Raw genomic sequence first — 16,063 nt, forward strand, 5'->3', positions numbered from 1 at the left:
ATAGTTTTTGCCGACTGCAGATCATGGTCTCCCTTTGGGTGCCTTGCTGTTTCTTGGTGGGTGGTGGTGCTGACACTTGATGGTGAAATGGGTTGGGGGGGCAGGGGTTGATGTTCATACTTTCCTGCTGCTTGTGGGGGGAGAGGGGGCTTTGGGGTTCTAACACTTTCCTGTTGTTTGTTCTTTTGTGGTTCTTCTGTTTTGTCAAGGATGTCTATGAAGACTAATTATTTCAGTTTTTAATACTGTATGCATTGTCTGATAATGAATTTAGTTGCATTCTTTGTTTTGTGGTTCTCCAGCGCCATCTTAAATTGAGAGTCCACACTAGATTCCTTGGTCTTGAAGATGTTAAGTGTGAGGATGATGTTGTTAGGACACCACTCTGCCAGCAGATCTATCTCACTATTGTATACCTCCCTCTTGGCATCTGAAATTTATAATTGGTGTTTGAGCTGTGCCAAGCCACAAGGTCAAGAGGAAAGAGAGTAGAGCAGTGGGCTAAACACGCATCCTTGAGGTACACCTGTGATGATTGTCAGCGAGGAGATGTTATTACTGATCCAAATTGACTCTGTTCTCCTGATAAAGGACTAGCGGAATAAAGTTTCAGCATTAACTAGAGGGGCAGAATGGCCTGTTTTCTGTGCTGTAGTGTTCTATGGTTCTATGGTTGAGGATCCAGTTGCAGGTGGAGGTACAGAGTTCCGGTTTTGAAGTGTGTACTGAGGATATTGGCCGGTGAGAGGACATTCACTTGTCCTTCCAGAGTATTTTGTGGAGACAGTGTTGGTGTTATTTTTCCACAGCCTTGAGGCTCCCACTATAGGTAGTAGATGAATCAGAAGCGGACAGGAGGTCAGAAGCAAGCCCGCCGTGAGAAGGTCATAGCAAAACGTGCAATGTTCAGTTTTGTTACCTATCAGCTGACCAGGTCTTCCAGAAAATCTTTCCATCTCAATCAACTTGTCCAGACTTCTTTCAGTACAAAACAACCAAATACCATTAATACCAAACTGGGAAAGATGCCAGCTCACCTTTGGACATTTTACACCTTTGGATGAAATCAAAATTACTCCCAGAGAGTCTTCTTTTAATTAAAAGCAGGTTCATTTACATTACCAGGTAACTCAATATTTTAGCACTAAATTCCTACTCTGCTGTATGTGATTAAACTCAAATTAGTAACTCATTCACTGTTTTTGTGCAATAAATGACCCTGAATTGACAAGAGCGTTGTGAAATTTTTATATTTTGGGTTAACTGTTAGTAGTAGAGGAGCATTCCCAGTGAGAATTGCTCATGAAGGGAGTTCAGTAATCCTACAACTAAGGTTTGACAGGAGAGCATGTCCACGTCCATATGTAGCCTGGTGTTTTCACTCACTAGTGGAAAACCCAGGATTAACCAGAGCTCTCGCTCAGTGTGCTGCTGTGAACTAACCTGGCTTTCAGGCAAGGCAGAAGTACAGGACACTGGAAAGGGAGCAAAAACAGAATTATTTTAACCAAGTGTAATGTAGCTTTAAAACTTCACCACAAGATTTCACCAGGAATGTAATGAAGTAATTGCTTTATGACTTGACGGAGCAAGGTCTTATTCCAAAGGCAAGAGAAGTCCAAGACAAAAGTCCATGAGGCTGCTTAAAAAGATAAGAACCAATTGTCCTAGCAAGAAAGGTACTAGCATGGATTGATGGACTAGCAGAAGGCAAAGAGTGGATGAAAGGAGGTCTTTTCTGGCTGGCGGCTGGTGACTACCGGTGTGCCACAGGGGTCGGTGTCGGGACCACATCTTTTCATGTTATTTGTCAGTGATTTGGATGTAGGAATTGATGGCTTTGTGGCCAAGTTTGTGGATGATATGAAGATAAGTGGAGGGGGAGGTAGTGTCAAGGAATCAGGGAGAATGCAGAGGGACTTAGACAGATTGGGGGAAATGGGCAAAGAAGTGGCAGATGGAATATAGTGTAGGGAAGTGCATGGTCATGCACTTTGACAGAAGGAATAAAGGCATGGTCTGTTTTTTAAATGGGGAAAAAAATTGAAAACCGGAGGTGCAAAGGGGCTTCGGAGTTCTCAGGCAGGATTCCCTAAAGGTTAACTTGCAGGCTGAGTCAGTGGTGAGGAAGGGAAATGCAATGTTAGCATTCATTTCAGGAGGACTAGAATATAAAAGCAAGGATGTAATGCTGAGGCCTTATGAGGCTCTGGTCAGAGCACACTTGGTATTATAAGCAGGTTTGGGCCCACTATCTAAGAAGAGATTTGCTGGCATTAGAGAGGGTCCAGATAAGGTGCACAACAATGCTCCCAGGGATGAAGGGGTTAACATTTGAGGAGTGTTTGATGACTCTGGACCTGAAGTCACTGGAGTTTAGGAGAATGAGGGAGAATCTCATTGAAAGCCATCAAATATTGTACAGCCTAGAAAGAATGTAAATGGAGAGAATGTTTCCTATTTTGGGGGCGTCCAGGACCAGAAGGAACAGCCTCAAAACTGAGGGATGACCATTTAGAATAGAGATGAGACAAATCTGTGGAATTCATTGTTACAGACAGTTGTGGATGCCTAGTCATTGGGTATACTTAAGGGGGAGGTTGATAGGTTCCTGATTAATCAGGGTTTACGGGGAGAAGACAGGAGGATGGGGTTGAGAGGGATAATAATTTAGCTGTGATGGAATAGTGGAGCAGATTTGATGGGCCAAATAACCTAATTTTGCTCCTATGTCTTATTCATGCACACGCAAACACACGGACACACACAGACATGCACACATAGATACACACTGACATATACAGACATAGACAAAGGCAAAAGCATACAATCACACGCACACACACACATGCACACGCGGACAAGCACACACGTGTAAACAGAATCAGAATCAGGTGTATTATCACTGACAGGAGATTTGTTGTTTTGTAGCAGCAGTACATTGCAAGATATAAAAATCTCTTTAAGTTACAATAAATAAAATAAATAAACAGATACATAGAAGAATGAATGAGTTGTGCAAAGAAGGACTATCAGGCCTCTCAGGCACACCCTGCCATCCAGCATGATCTGTGCTGTTCTCCGCTCCTCTTCTGTGCCAGTTCCGTAACTCTCAATTCCTCAGCCTCGCACATATTTATTCATCTCCATCAAATATGCATCTATTGATCTGGCTTCCGATCCCCTCGGGGTCAGAGGCTCATTGTTCCCTGAGAGAAGAAATTCCAGAGATTGGTTACTGTCTGAGAGAAGTCGTTTCTGAGCGCACTCTGACAAACTCTGCTCACACACACACAGACGTGGGCACACTGACTGGAGAATGATGAACAACTGACATCCAATGAAGAAGAATTCGCGGAAAAACATCTTTCACTCCTCAGGACTGGAGTGGGAACACGTTATCCTGAGGAACTGCCTAAGAAGATGCAGAACTCCATGACCTGATTGATTAAAATATGAAATAGGTGTATGAAATTGAACGATTGTTTTCCTTCAGGACGCACCTCTTCTTTGGTTCTCTTCACCACTGAGATATTTGTTCCCATTGTCCTACAGTCCTCATACTCCTAAACTCTCACTTATCTCTCATGTTCCTCACTCCTCAGTTTCAGTCCATCTTTCCTCATTTAATGCATGAGATTTGGAATTATCTCCTTATTCTTCTCTATTCCCCTCTTCCTTCCCATTTCCAATGCAAACTTTCAATTCAACCTTATTGTCAAACTCTCACATAGTGTTAATACAAGCTGCACATTTTCAACATTCCATTCCAATGCAGAATTTTGTTCTGAAATGTTTACAGTTCTTCCTCCCACAGATGCTACTGCTCGAGCCACTTATTTCCTCCAGCAGATTGGGTGTTGCTCCAGATTCCATCATCGGCAGTCTCTTGCGCCTCAACTTACAGCTGGCTTGGCTGGAGAGGGAAGCTTTAAATAACTTCAATGGCTTCTGAATATTCTGAAAGCAATGTAAGTGCAACTTTTTAAATGTATCTGTCTTGCAAACATTGGAAGTGGGCATGACGTTCCTTTCAAATCCTAATGAACACATGTCAACACTACCACTCAGTAAGATTCTGGGATATTCAACAATATCTGTTACTCCTCATAGCGCAGCATTAAATAAATGAAACACCACTTAGTTCTTTCAATACTCTCTGTAATATTGCTAAAAATAGATAATTAGGTGAATTTATGGCAGGGTTTAAAGATTCAGATGGGAGGGCACTGCTGTTACTAAAGGTGCACGGACATTGAATTCTCCATTGACGAGATTGTGCAGATTTATTTTTGGCTCTTAATGATCAACCATGAATCAAGCGGAGGCAGGAATGGAATGAAACTCACATGAATGAGATTATGGCGCCTGTGGTTAATTTAACCCATTTTAAATCACATTCTGAATAATCCCTGCTTACATTTAATGATCGCTAAGAGATTATGTATCTGCAGCGAAGACTGATGGACAGCAAAACTAAAGGATATCATCTTTACAAGTTGCAATCCCTCTGGCCAGTATTACATGTTGTTCCCACTGGGCTCAATGAAACAAGAGATACCTATGAGGAATCTGTACCAGTATTTACCAAAGACATAGGTCTGTGGACATTATATTCCTTGAGAAATATAACTACATTGTATTATTAATTCCTTGGTACTCACTGCTATAAATTTGGAAACACAGCACCTAACTTACAAACAAATTCTTACAAACTCTTTAAATATATACTTTACTTTATTGTTGCCAAACAATTGATACTAGAACGTACAATCATCACAGCGATTCTGCGCTTCCCGCTCCCTGGATTACAAATCAATAGTAAATATTAAAAATTTAAATTATAAATCATAAATAGAAAATAGAAAAATGGAAAAATCTCTTAAGAAGTTTGATACCACTCAGGACAAGTTAGGACACTTGATGGGTGTCCCATCCATCATTTTAAACATTCATCCCCTCTGCCACCTGTGTAAACTATCTACAAAAAGCTTCTCACACAGGCTACCTTGACTGCACCTCCCAAACCCGATACCTGTTGATACCAGGAGCAACAAGGTGATATAAGATTAACTTTATCCATCACATATACATGGAAACATAGAGTGAAGTGTGCCATTTGTGTCAGTGACCAGCAGTTTGTGGATGTGCTGAGGGCAGCCTGCAGGTGCCGCCAGGCTTCTGGAGACAACATAGCAAGCCTCGCTTGTATGTCTTTGGAATGTGGGAGGAAACCGGAGCACCCGGTTGAAACCCATGCGGTCACAGGGAGAATGTCCTTACAGACAGTGGCGGGAATTGAACCCAGGTCACCGGCACTGTAAAGCCTTGTGCTTATTGCTACACCATGATACCGCCTGAAGGCAGCAGCCATGTGCACACTCCACCTGCAGGTTGTTCCCTGTATTTGATTAGATTATACAGTATTAGTTTAGTATATTTTCATATACATACATCAGAATGCAATAAAATTTCTTGTTTGTGTGAAGCCCACAGAGTAAACAAGTAATTATAAATATATAAATACAATAAACACAACGACAGGCATAAAATAGCAGAATGGTGGCACTCTGAAGTGGTGTAAGAGAAATAATAAAGTGACACGAGAAGGAGCGTTAAGAGACCAAGCACGACGCAGTACCATTGGGAAGGGAATGTGAAAGAGATGACTGGTTCAGGAATCTGACAGCAGTGGGGTAGAAGCTGTTCTTAAATCTGTGTGTCCAGGCTCTCAAGCTCCTGTATCTTCTCCCGGAGGGTAGAAGAGAGAAAATAGATTGGCTAGGATGGCAGGTACTAAATGGAGTTCACAAAATTGAGTCTGTCGCCATGAAGGCAGTCACAGCCAGTCCAGGAGCACATTGGTTGCAGGCCACAGCCTCAGTTCAGTGCAGAGACGAGTAAACCTCATCAACTGCAAGCTGAATACCGGGCCATCCCTCTCCTCCTTCCCTGACACCCTGACCTTTTCAGTCTAGCCCAGTTTGGCTTAAACCGGCCAAACATCAGGTTGGTTCTCGCGCTCGGACCTGGGCCCTGCCATCTTTGATACACTCTCAGGCCTGGAGCACGCCACCTCAATTCGACCCATACCTGACCTTTCCAATCTAGCCCGGCGGTCAAATTGGTCAAACATCGGCTTGTTCATCGTTCTATGGCCCGGGACCCGTTGACTTGATTCACCTCACGTCATTTCTGCCGCGTGGAATCACCTCCAAGCCAGCTCCAGCAATGGCCAAAAATCAAGTATTGTGATATCAACCAGATAATCTGTTTTAAGATTGCTGATTGAGGGAAAAACGTTGATGAAGATTTCCATTAGACTGTAAGACCATTAGTCATAGGAGCAGAATTAGGCCATTCAGCCCATTGAGTCTACTCTACCATTCAATCATGGCTAATTTATTCTCCATCTCAATCCCATTCTCCTGTCTTCTTCCTATAACCCTTGATGCCTTTACTAACTAAAGACCTATCAACCGCTGCTTTAAATAGAGATCAGCAAGAGGAAACCAATGGCTCAAACAGCATCTGTGGGCAGAATTTTGGGTCAAAACTTTGCATCGGGACTGACAGTAAAGAGTCAATATGGCTAGTGTAAAGAGGTGAAGGGGTATGGTGAGAAAGGAGACTGGGAAGGGTGTAGGATGACAGGTAGGGGTTAGATGAAGTTAGAAGACAGGTAAATGATAGGTGGAAGGAGAGAGCGTGAAAGAAAAACCGAGAGGCAGGTGGAGTGATGTGTGGGGAGGGGAGGGTGAAGGTCGGATGATGGGAGAAAAGCAGGAACACAAGGGGCTACCAGTGCTGGACTCTGATAAGTAAAGGGGGGCGTGAATGAGAACAGTGGGGTGGGGGCAGGGGCAATACTGTGCATGAAGTGTGTATGTATAGTGGGTGGATGGAACCAAGATGAGAAGGGACACAGCGATGGGCGAGGAGAGGCTGGGGAAGTATAAGGGAAGGAAGACAGAAGTGAAAAGACCAGAGGAGGATTGGAAGGACGAGTGTGAGGAGAGAAAACAATCCACCAGAAGGGAGGGTTACCTGTACTTCACTGATATTGTACTTCCCTTCAGTCTCTATACTTGGCAGAAGTTGTCGTAAGTTAGCCAGGCTTTATAAATGTCACTAAGTTACAGACTCATAGAGCAACGCAGTGTGAAAACAGGCCATTTGGCCCAAATGGTCCATGCTGACCACAGCATCCTCCCTGCTCGTCACCATTGCCCACATTCAGCCCGTAACCCTTCAAGCGTTATATATTGTTCACCAATTTGTGGTATATTTTGTATATGCTGTGTGTGATATTTATATTGTGGATGCACTGTGGTCCGGAAGAAAGTTGTTTTGTTTGGCTGCATATATGTATATACAACCAGATGACAATAAACTTGAACTTGAAGCCCCTCTCCCCCATGTGCCTGTCTAGATGCCTCTTAAATGTTGCAATTGAACCCACCTTGACCATATCTTCTTGGCAACTCATCCCAGGGACTCACTACCCTCTGTGTAAAGAAGTTGCCTCTCAGAACCCTGTACAGGTGGTATGTTCTATACGTGTATATATGGATTGGCATGACTGCAAAGGAATAGATTATGAAACGGGTGGTAAATTTGTACAGACAGTTAAGCAAAGGATACTATATCCCCAAGTCTTTAGCTGCGTAGTAACCTCCATTCATAGAAGCCAGCGCACTTCCCACTGCAATTCTTTGTATCCCTGCTCTTCTTCCTGTGTCTGGTCTTCGTACAAGCAACCGAAGCTGATGGACAGCACTGGTATGTAATTAGCAATAACTGATATAAATCACATGGATACAATTAATGGATTCCTTTCTTTCTATTTACTAATAAAATTGGGATTGCAGAATAAAGTTTAACTTAGATAGACTGCATGTGGATCAGAGAGCATGACGTCAGAATAGAGGGATATCCATTTAAAATGGAGATGAGGAATTTAGCCAGAGGGTGATGAATTCATGGAATTCATTGCCACAGACAGCTGTGGAGACCATGTCATCGAGTGTATTTAAAGCGGAGGTTGATAGATTCTTGATAAGTCAGGATGTGTGAAGGTTATGGGGAGAAAGCAGGAGAATGGGATTCAGAGGATCTCAGTGGGCTGAGTGGCCTAATTCTGATACAGGGCAGGAATAGAGCAGACATCTGTCCCAGGATCTTCCATCCCTTGGACACACAGTGGACTGTCCACATGAGACTGCTCCTGCTTACTACTTATGGCAACTAATCCCAATGCCCGAAGCTCTTTTACTGACTCAGCAACTGAGCAAACCCAGGCCCCTGGTGTAGAGAGTTCAAAGCTGAAGCCCGACAGTGAGTGGGGAACACTGCCTTAATGGTGTAACTTGAGATTAGGATAGGCAAGGAATTTGTGGATGCCTAAGAAATGAGAGTAGGAATTGACCATGTGGACTCCTAGCTCTGACCTGAATCTGTTCACATCATTGAAGACCTGCTCTACTTTCCTGCCTGTTGCTCTAATTACCAACTGCCTTGGAGGCCAGAGATCTACCTACCTATACATTAAAAATATTCAATGGCTTCAGCTCCACAGCTCTCCCAAATGGAGAATGGCTTCAGTGTGGGTGGCAGGGCAGCGTACTGGCTACAGCATCACTTTACAGCACAAGCAATCTCCGACTGGGGTTCAATTCCTGCTGCTGTTTGTGAGGGGTTTGTATGTTCTCCCTGTGATCACTGGGGTTGCCTCCAGGTGCTCTAGTTTCTTCCCACATCCCAAAGACTGGCCAGACACCTCTCATTAACAATACATTTTTGCCCACAGACTGCTGCTCACTGGATTTTCTTTTAGTTTTACAACACTCCATGCTCTGTAAACTCTAGAAACTGTTGTGTGTGAAAATCCAAGGATGGTCAGCAATTTCTGAGATACTCAAACCACCCCGTCTGACACCAACAATCATTCCATGATCAATGTCAATTACATCATCTTTCTTCCCCATTTGGATGTTTGGTCTGAACGAATGAACATATTGACGGCATCCTTTTATAGAAACATAGAAAACCTACAACACAATACAGGCCCTTCGGCCCAGAAAGTTATGCTGAACATGTCCCTACCTTAGAAATTACTAGGGTTACTGATAGCCCTCTATTTTTCTAAGCTCCATGTACCTGTCCAAAAGTCTCTTAAAAGACCCTATTCTATCCGCCTCCACCACCGTTGCCGGCAGCCCATTCCACGCACTCATCACTCTTTGTGTAAAAAACTTACCCTTAACATCTCCTCTGTACCTTCTCCCAAGCACCTTAAACCTGTGCCCTGTTGTGGTAGTCATGTCAGCCCTGGGAAAAAGCCTCTGACTATCCACACGATCAATGCCTCTCATCATCTTATACACCTCTATCAGGTCACCTCTCATCCTCCGACGCTCCAAAGAGAAAAGGATGAGTTCACTCAACCTGTCTTCATAAGGCATGCTCCCCAAACCAGGCAACAGACTTGTAAATCTCCTCTGCACCCTTTCTATGGTTTCCACATCCTTCCAGTAGTGAGGCGACCAGAACTGAGCACAGGACTCCAAGTGGGGTCTGACCAGGGTCCTATATAACTGCAACATGTATTGAGTTGTTGCCTCATGATTAGCTGATTAGAAAATTGTATTAATGAGCAAGTGCACATGTGTACTGAATAAAATATCCACCAAGTGTAGATTCATTCTTAGCGTATGAGCGGTCTATTCAAAAGTCTGACAACAGTGGGGTAGCAGTGGTCCTTAAGCTTCGTGATGTGTGTCCTCAAAAATTTGTAACTTCTACCCAAAGGAAGAAGGATTATTCTTCGTGGGGTAAAAATGGCTGAAAGGGCATTTGGTAAAGGCAAAAAATGGTTTAGAAAGTAGTTCCTGTCAGTGCATGGTTCTTGTGTCTCCTTCCCAAGTGTCCGGCAATGCTGGGGTGACAAATTTTCATGAGCAAGATCAATGGATGTTTGTGTTTCAATGTTTTTGTAATATAATAGTATATCATTAAGATACAGATGAGTCATCCACGACTTGTCTCAGAGTCAAGAGGCCCTGTCAGAATGTCAATGCTGCAGAGTCCAAATCACCAAGGGAAATGTTTCCCAGGTTTCCTGGCATCACCTGCATTGCAGCAGCAGGTTTAGGTATGGTCACATTCTGGCCGCGCTGGGGTGGCTGGCGGGGGGGAATCTCATTGAAACCTATCAAATATTGAAAGGCCTAGACAGAGTGGGAGAATGTCACTTTAGAACAGAGATGAGGAACAATTTCTTCAGCCACAGCATAATGAATCTGTAGAATTCATTGCCACAGGTAGCTATGGAGGCCAAGTCATTTGTTACAGATTTAAAGTGGAAGTTGATAGGTTCTCGACTGTTAATGGTGTAAAAGGTTACGGGGAGAAGGCGGGAGTATTGGGGTTGAGAGGGAGGAGACGTGCTTTCCTGTGATGATTTTGGACTTCAGGAAGGCTGCAGGTCGACCATTCTCCGCTGCATATCAATGGCTCTGCCACGGAGAGAGTGAAGAGCACAAAGTACTTTGGTGTGCATATGGCGGATGACCTAACCTGGACCTTCGACGCCTCCTGATTAGTCAAAAAGGTACAGCAGCGTCTACACTTTCTGAGGAGTTTGAAGCATGCAAGGCTCCTCACCCCCATTCTAACAACTCACCACAGGAGCACCAGTGAGATTGTCTTTAAAACCGTAAGACCCCACAGAGTATAGCAAGAACCACCAAGAGGATCACTGGGGTCTCCCTCCCCCTATCTGTGACATTTACCAGGAGCATTGTGTATGAAAGTTCTGGAGTATTGTTGAGGACCCCTGCCACCCATCCCACAATCTCCTTTATTATTTACTCAGGTACAGCGCAGAACAGGCTCTTCCAACCCTTCAAGTCATGTCGCCCAGCAACCCCCAACGTAACCCTAGCCTTATCAGGGGACATTTTACAATGACCAATTAATCTACCCACCAGTACATACTGTACTCAGATGTTGGGAGGAAACTGGAGTGCCTAGAGGAAACCCACACGGTCATGGGGAGAATGTACAAACTCCTTACAGATGGCGGAGGGAGTTGAACCTGGGTCGCTGGTACTGTAAAGCGTTGTGTTAGCCACTACGCCACCCTGCCAGGAAGGAGCTACAGGAGCATCAGGACTAGGATTGCCAGAGTGTGTGAAAGCTTCTTTCCCCAGGTTTTGAAAGTAATGAATACCCAGCTACCACCGAGGTCGCTTCACTAGGACAGTGAGCCGGTTACTGTATATCTTTACCTGTGCTGCAAACTTCACTTGCATTTCGAATTAGATTAGATTATGAGGACACGCAGTCCTCTTTTATTGTCATTTAGTAATGCATGCATTAAGAAATGATACAATGTTTTTCCAGAATGATATCACGAAAACATATGACAAACCGACTTAAAAACTAACAAAAACCATATAATTATAACATATGGTTACAACAGTGCAAAGCAATACCGTAATTTGATAAGAACAGACCATGGCACGGTAAAGTCTCAAAGTCTCTAGAAAGTCCCATCATCTCACGCAGACGGTAAACCTCCAGCGCTGCCAACTTGCCGATGCAGCATACTGGAAGCATCTTACCACAGTCCAACTCCGAGTCCATCCGAAAACTCCGAGCCTCCGACAGCTCTCCGACACCGAGCACTGAGCACCATTTCTGCCGAGCGCTTCGACCCCAGAAGATTCTCGATCGCACAGTAGCAGCGGCAGTGAAGCAGGCATTTCAGAAGTTCCTCCAGGTGTTCCTCCACGTTTCTCAGGGCTGTCTCCATCAAATCTGGATTGTGCATGGCCCCCTAGTTACACATACGATATTCATTCGGAACGGCCACGCGCACTGCGTCACGCCGCTAGCTTCTCCTCCCTCCTTATCTTTATTAACTTATTTCGGTTTATGTAGTGTGAGTGTGATATATATTGTAGGTGAACTGTGATCAGGACTAACGTTGTTTCACTTGGTTGTATATATGTATAGTCAGATGACAATAAACTTGTACTTGAGCTTAAATCAGCCATGATCAAATGGCGGACTAGTCTTGATGGGCCAAGTAACCTAATTCTGCTCCTATGTTGTATAGTCTTATGGACATGCAGACAATACAACAAAGTGTTAAACTTCCCTTACCCCCATCTCCACACTTAACTGGCACCCCGTCTTATTGTTGCGGAGATTGCTGCATTGGAAATGAGGGCTGAAGTCGACAGCCATCTCCACCACTCACTTCACTGTGGCACAGATGCAGCATTACAATAAATTATTCAGCCAATAACTCACGCTTGCAGGAGCAAAGTGACACTATAACCCACCGGACCACTTCCTAATTCACAGGACATGGCCTGTGAATTTTCAACTGATTGAGCAAGCTATCATTGAATTAGCGCAAAAGCCCAAGCCCTGTTCCTCTGCCCAAACTCTACAGAGTCCATTCATTTTTGATGTGGTGAAATGGTTTTGGAGACATTTCATCAAATTTAGAGGCTGCAGTGCCAATTCCACTTTTCTCAAATGCAGTTTCTGGATTCAGACTCAGGAATATATTTGGAATATCTACAGCCAGCCAAATTTCCAAGTCTCCCTCCTTTTTATTGTGTTGTAATCTAAGTCTACAAAAAGTGGTGCACAGCCCAGTCCATCACAGCCAACGCTATTCACACCATTGAACACATTTACAAGGAGCTCTGTCACAAGAAAGCAACATCTTTCTTCAAGGACCCCCCACATTCCAGGGCTTGCCTTTTCTTGCTACTGCCATCAGGGCAGGATGTAGAGGAGCCTCAGGACCCACATCACCAGGTTCAGGAACAGTTATTACTCTTCAACCACCAGGCTGCTGTACCATCATGGATCATTTCTCACCTCAATGTCGAACTGACCCCATAACCTATAGGTTCACTTTCAAGGATCCTGCATCCCATGTTCTCAGTATTATTTATTTACTTTTTTATTATGTGCATGATTTGTCTTCTCTTGCACAAATGAGTTGTTTGTCAGTCTGTATAATTTTTCATAAATTCTATTATATTTCTTTATTTCCCTGTAAATGCATGCAGGAAAAATCATCTCAAGGTAGTACTTGGTAACATATACATACTTAGATTTTCAAAGTTCAAAGAAAATTTATTATTGAAGTACATATATGTCACCATACACAACCCTGAAATTAATTTTCTTGCAGGCATACCCAGTAAATCCGTAATGAAAGACAGCACCAACTTGGGTGTTTAGCCAGTGTGCAAACGACAACAGACTGTGCAAATACAAAAAGAAAGAAATAATACTAATATATAAGGAAGCAATAAATATCAAGAACATGAGATGAAGAGACTTTGAAAGTGAATGTATAGGTTGTGCGAACGTTTCAATGATGGGCAAGTGAATTATCCCCTTCGGTTAAAGAGCCTGATTGTTGAGGGGTAACAATTGTTCCTAAACCTGGTGCTGTGAGTCCTGGGGCTCCTGCACCTTCTTCCTGATGGCACAATCGAGAAGAGAGCATGACCTAGCTGAGTTTACTTTGATAACAGGCTTACCATAATGAAACAAGAGCCTACTATCTTCTTCAGTAACTGATCCAAGAAGGTTCTAACACTGGAAGCTTCCCATTACTGTATTAGAATCAGGAAGACTTTTAAAGCAACACACACAAAATTCGAGAGGAACTCAGCAAGTCAGGCTGTATCTATGGAGGGGAATAAACAGCCGATGTTTCGGGCTGGGACCCTTCATCAGGATCGGAAGGGAAGGGGACATAGCCCGATAAAGGAGACAGGCAGGGGGTCAGGAGTACAGCTGGCAGATGACAGGTGAGACTAGGTCAACGGAAAAGTGGATGAGTGGGGTGGGGGGGATTTGTGGAAAAGGAAATTCTAATAAGTTCCAGTTGATGATTTTGTAACGAGGCTGATAAGTGGACTAGTTACATAAATAATGTCGCTACAAGAAAAGATCAAAGGCGATATAACTTAATGCTCATTACTCACATCCTGACACTTCAAAGCCTTTCCACCAGCTACAGTATATAAGTTAGGAATATAATGAAATGCCTTCTACTTGCCTGGATGAATGCAGCTCCAACAACACGTAATAAGCTTGACACCATCCAAGGAAAAAACAGCCTGCTGATTGGTCTCACTTCCACTGGACTAACCACCTCTAACTCACGGAAAAGGCAGTGGTTAGCAAGTACAAAATACACTGCTGTTACTTGCCACTCCAATAGCACCTCCCAGACCGATGACTTATACCACCAAGAGAAACCAGGAGAGCACCACAAAGTGGATGTTCCCTTCAAATCACACTTTACCATAGTCTAAGTCCTGGAATACCACCCTCCCCCCGCCCAACAGCTCTGTGGGAGCACCTTTACCGAAATGATCACACCTTAGAACACAGAACAGTACAGCTCCTTCAACCCACAATGTTGTTTCAACCATTTAACCTACTCCAAGATCAAACTAACCCTTCCCACCCCTGCAGCATGTTCCAAGCCTCTTTCTATGTAAAAGCCTACCATGGACATCCCCCTGTTCTTTCCTCCAGTTACCTTAAAGGTACCTCCCATAGCCATTGCCACCCTGGGAAAAAGGTGCTGGCTGTCTACTTCATCTATGTCTCATATTATCTCATACACTTCTATCAAGTCACCTCTCATTCTTCTTCGCTCCAAAGAGAAAAGCCCTAGTTTGCTCAACTTTTCCTTGTAAGATGTACTCTCTAATCCTGGCAGCATCCTGGTAAATCTCCTTTGCACCATCTCTAATGCTTCCACATCCTTCCACCGCTGTTTATTGCTTACAATGGGCACCGTGCTCTGCTGTGGGTGTGCTGGAGCGTGTAATAACCCAAGGTGCTGGCCTTGAGTGAACTGCTGATATGTGTTGGTCACTGTTGCACTCAGTGTAGTGTATGAAAGCTTTACGGTCTTTTGTTGTTGAAGCACAACATTTGAAACATATTAAGTGCTCTTTTGGAATGCTCCGCTGGACTACAAACGGTTTCTCGCTGAATCCCCTGCATTTCCGTAAGGGGTGAGGTTTTTTATGGTCAGGGCATTGTCTATTGGGGTTCAGGATAGAGTTTTCTACTTCTGTTTTGTTGATTGTGATAGGGGTTTTTGTTTTCCAAAAGTCCAGAGTCTCTATTCATGAGAAGAATAAGAGCAACAGATCTCTGCTGCCCAATGCTGTGGTGACGCTGTTCCGTTATCGTCCTTGTCCACGGGCAATGGAGGATTTCTTCATCACCAAACTAGCAGATTAAATTCTGGACCTTTTTATCTAAAAAAATATAAATCCGATCCCACTACATCAGCTCAAGAATCTAAAGTTGGGTGATTAAATAACTCTGGAATTTAGAAAACAAACTGGCCTCTGTAAGCATAAAATTTCTGGATTCTCGTCAAAGTAATTCAATCATATCCTTCAGGAAATCATCAAAGTTCAAAGTAAATACATGTCATCATATACTACCCAGAGATTCATTTTTTTCTGAGCATCCATAGTAAACACAACAGAGTCATTGGAAAACGACACACAAGCAGAAACGGACAAACAACCAATCTGCAAAAGACAGCAACTTGTGTAAATACAAAATTAAAAATGAATAATAACAGATAAATACGTAATCATTAGTTGAGTACATCAGTTGAAGAGTCCTTGAAAGTGAGTCCACATGTTGTGGACTTTACTTGGTCTCTATTCTGGCTGATATGGGGATCTAGGATCATCAGTATCGTTGGCCATTAACAGCCTCAGTGCAGTCGGCATTGAGGGAGGGACGATACATGCTGGCAGTGCCATCCACCTCCATATATTATGAACAAGTGAAAAATACTCTCTCATTAGCTCTTAAATTTTCAGCTCTTCTCAACCCTTTTATCGTCTCTCCCCTCTCTCTCTCTATCCTCTCTCTCCTGACTTTTCTCTTTCTCTTCTCTCTCCGGTATTTTCTATTTATGTCTTTTCTCTTTTCTCTTTCTCTTCTCCCTCTCATTGTTCTTTTAAAATTATTTGTCTTC

General features: G+C 43.5%; 1 long non-coding RNA gene across 1 annotated transcript in view; it reads left to right on the top strand.

The window, feature by feature from the left end:
* Window positions 1-3,827: 3,827 nt before the first annotated feature.
* LOC134358219 (uncharacterized) overlaps window positions 3,828-16,063 on the top strand; it is a 160,138-nt gene continuing 147,902 nt past the window's right edge. Inside the window, exon 1 of the long non-coding RNA XR_010020834.1 lies at window positions 3,828-3,971. This is a non-coding gene — a long non-coding RNA (uncharacterized LOC134358219). The remainder of the gene's footprint in view (window positions 3,972-16,063) is intronic.

This window comes from Mobula hypostoma, chromosome 18, assembly GCF_963921235.1.
Source record: "Mobula hypostoma chromosome 18, sMobHyp1.1, whole genome shotgun sequence".
Classification (NCBI taxonomy): Eukaryota; Metazoa; Chordata; class Chondrichthyes; order Myliobatiformes; family Myliobatidae; genus Mobula; species Mobula hypostoma.